General features: G+C 40.2%; 1 pseudogene; it reads right to left on the bottom strand.

Moving 5' to 3' along the window:
* Window positions 1–637: 637 nt before the first annotated feature.
* On the bottom strand, window positions 638–3,907 carry LOC101712952 (E3 SUMO-protein ligase ZNF451 pseudogene; annotated as a pseudogene).
* Window positions 3,908–4,180: the final 273 nt, after the last annotated feature.

Raw genomic sequence — 4,180 nt, forward strand, 5'->3', positions numbered from 1 at the left:
TGTTTAAGAATTAAATATATTATGTCAAATGTAAGAGATAAGACAACTCAATGAATAACTAAAATGAAGATACTCCATATGAAATACAAAGTTTCAAGACTTAAAGATTCCTCAGTAGAACTTCTTTATTTTTGAAGGAAATTGTTTACGCAAATACATAAAAGAACTATTGTTAAAAATAAGTTTAATTCTATGCATTTATTTTTACATCATTTCCTCTAAACAAGGGATTATACCTGCCACATAAAAGTCTAATAAGCAGGTAAAAGGAATAGAAAAGATTTCATCTTATCTTGAAAAAAATAAAGCTGTTATTTATTTTAGCAATGTGCTGCTTTAATTAAAGCAAAAATGTATATCTGCATGATACTCACAAAGACTATTTCCATCATCAACTTCTATTAACTTCTAATAATCAAAAACAAGCATCTCAAAGGTATTATATATAAGTACCACATGAGACATAGAATTTTTGGGGAAAATGAGCTATTTACATTTTTATTTTCATTCCTAAAAATATAAACTAGAATCATCTGGACAGTACAAATAAAACTAAAGATGTAATGCTCCTTGCGAAACATAAAACATAGGTAAAGAGCTTTTTAAAAAAAATCCTTTTTAATCTAAGTGTATGAATTCTAAGTCAGTTGGGATACTGTGATAGCCATGTACTAGAATACCTGATTTCCAGGGCATCAACATGTATTCTATTCCTTGCATACAGCTGTGCACAACAGCACAAAAATATACACAGCAAATAAGAGATTCTGAGTGCTGGAAAGCAAAGGCATGCTGCAGAGACATCCATCCTGTTAGGTTTCCAGTCTGCCTGATCCTCTCTGGCCACATGGCTCTGTGAGGTCACACTTTTCATCACATTTCTTCAAGACTTCTCCTAATAGCTTCTTCTAATTCCACATCTTCTGTGGCTCTGAATTCTTCTACAGAAGAACTTTTTGCACCCACATTATCATCACTGTCACATTCTTTAGTGGTATCAGACATGCTACTTAACCAGGCACACATCATATCTCCCTCCAAGTGGTGAGGGTTTAATATATGAGCTGGCCTCTGAGTCTTCTTAAATTGATTCTCTAGCTCCAGAAAACCTTGATCTCCTAAGAGGATCATGAAAGGAACTTGCTTGGGTAGTTTGTTCATCTAGATGACCAGCATGCATACATATGGCAAAATCAGCAGCATCTTTCCTTTTACTACATAGAGGATGAAGGAAGAAACATCCAATCCTGTTCAAGTAATTATAGATCTTACAGTTGAGTGAAGGCTTCCAGTTGGTGTTTCCTCCTTGAAAGCCCCAAATAAATGTTCCTTGGTTAAGGTGTCCTGGTAGATGACCAAAAAAGTTGGACCAGTTATGAAAATCTTCAAAGACTATATGAGGCATGGTTTGCAGGTAATCCAAGTCTGGAAGCTCAACAACTTCTTCCTCTATGTTCTGACAGCTTGGGTCATCTTCAGCTCCTTTCTCCATATCCAAATTTTTTGGACAGCTCACCCCTTGTTTTAGTTTTTCTTCTGTATGTGAGGCACTGGCAGTGAACTTGTATATGTTTCCTTTTTCAGGTCCAAAATGAGCCAGGCTCGGTTTCTGTAAGAAGGCAAGGTATGTTTTCTATGAACGTGCTGCTGAGCACTCTCAGGATTCTGAAATGCTTTGGTGCACATACCACACTTAACTACATACTGCTGCTTCTCTTCACCCTTCTCCTTTTCCTTGTGTATCTGTTGGACATACATGTTCATGTCAGCTAAACTTTGTGCTGTTGCTGAACACAAACTGCAGCGAAACCACAGTTTGCCTTTATCCAACGTGACTCGGAGACATCTGCTATAATCTTCCTTTCTGTTGACTTTACAGATGTAACTCATGGCAACCACACATTAACAGGTTACTTGTCTCTACAACTGAAAAATCATGCTCAGTTTTAATTGAAGTTTCAGTTTTTCAGACACAAACACATAATCTATGCTGTGGTATTCCTTATAATGATTTAGAAATGCTTCTTCCACATTAAAGATAAGATCACAAAGCCCACAGAAGAATTTAATCTTTATCTCATTGTCATGTTCACCTTCACAATGTCGGTGTAACATTTTGATCTTATGGCGTCTTTCTGCAATGAGCACAGCTGTATCTATGAAACTGGTGACTTGTCAAAGACATGCAATGCTGTTTTACACTTTCTTGGGAATCAAACATATCTTCACCAATTCAGCATTGCCATTTACCCCTCGGGGGCTATTTGTCAGAAAATGATCAACAACTGTAATAGTTGAAGATGGTTTGTTAGCAGTCAAATTACTCACCATAGAGGATGATGGCAAAATGTCATCTTTTATCTCATCCATCTCATAAAAGTATCTGTGCCTATTATGAAATTCAGTTACATGTGTTATTATAATATTTTTCTTAATTCCTTTTTGCATGTCTGACACCAAAAAAGAAAGTTATTTAAATGTGCCCCTCCGTGAATCCAGCTCATGTGTAAATGGATAACCCCTGAATCTTCACACACTTTCCATAGGCCACACATTTGTAATACATTGTGTTTGCTAAGAAAACATGCTTTTCTACTGCATCTTCACTTGGGAATTGCTGACCACATTCACATCTACTGACTTTTGCTTCTGGACACAAAGCACATCTTCATGACTTTTATCTTCCAAATTCATCTTCTTCTTTGGAATGATGCTGCAGTCCTGTGAGCTGGATTCTTTAACAGACAGATCTTTTAAGGGATGAAATTTTTGGTTGATCTAACAGTAAATTCAAGTCAGAGGGAGATTTATTCCCTTTGCTGCTATGGCAATCAAGTAGGACTGCTTCTTCCACTGAGTTAATGACTCAGATTTTGTGTCCTGAATTCTGCTTGTGAGTTCGGGTGCTGGTTGCATCCACAAAGACTTGGGTGCAATTTGGACAATAACCTCTTAATAGGAATTTTTCTGCAACTTGGGTAATGCTCTTCTCAGCTATTGCTACGGGTCCGGCATTTCCCCAATGAACCCTGAAGTGGGCAGTGAGCTCCATGTGGGATTGCAGTGTCTGGTGGCAGGCGACACACTTCACTTGGAAGGGAACATCTTTGCACAGAGAGATCAAAGGTTTCTTTGCAAAAGATGGGAATGGTATTGGATGTGTTATTCTCTTGTCATCACCCAGTTTAAAACTCTGATGCAAATGATTCTTTCCAGACATATGCTTCAAACAGTCATCCTTTCTGCTGAAAAGAAGGAAGTAATCTGGACATGCGAAGCACTGAACGCCCTGAGGAAGGCTGCAGCTGGGTCCGTCATCCGCCCCTTCCTTAGCAAATAGGTGATCTCTATATTGCTGCTGAGTAACGAAGTTTCCGTAACATACTACACAAGCAAAAGAACTGGTGAAAGGTCCATGTAATGTAATTGCTGGATCACATGGAGAGTGATCAAACCTTTTCAAATGTCCTAAGAGAAGGTGCCCATTGTCAAATTCCCTGTTACAGTGCATTATAGGACATGAAATTGTTTTTCCAGACTTCCATATTTGATGTCCTCTTCGAAATGAACTTTTTGTTCCAGAATTAATCGTGCCTATCTTGAGTCCCTGAATGCTCTATTCTTCTCTTCCTTCTGCTGTTTCTCCACCTTAACATAGTGCTCTAGACGAGCTACTTTATCCTTCTGGTGAACATTGTAATCTTTAAGTTTAAAACTCTCATCATTATGAGAGGTGCTAGGTTCTTCATCATCACTGCTGACCAGATCAATGCATTCAAGAACAGGTCTTAATGCTCCTTCACTGACCAACGGGATGTCGTCTTCGTTCTCCTCTCCGCCGCAGATGCGGGAGCCTCGGTCCCGAGGGAGAGACGGAGTCCATGACCTCTGGCCCGGGGTCACCCATGTTTCTGATGCCTGAGAGAGACGGCGACCCCTCTGGGCCCCTTCCCGCCTCCACCCCGCCCCACGTGCGCTCTGACGCTGTGATGCCTCAGGCGGCGGGGACACGCGGACCCGAGGCGGGCCCACATTTTCTGTCAGTAATAGCTGGCAGGACCTAGGTGGCCTAGGTACCTTCAAAAGCACAGGAGAGACCCCTCTGCTACTCAGCTCCCTCTGTTACCTTTAGGGGCCATCTCCAGGAGGTCAGCAGCGAGCTCTGGGGTAGCTTCTTCAT

This window comes from Heterocephalus glaber, unplaced genomic scaffold (assembly GCF_053883595.1).
Source record: "Heterocephalus glaber isolate CG9 unplaced genomic scaffold, H.glaber_assembly_v1.0 deba00001577, whole genome shotgun sequence".
NCBI classification, from domain to species: Eukaryota; Metazoa; Chordata; class Mammalia; order Rodentia; family Bathyergidae; genus Heterocephalus; species Heterocephalus glaber.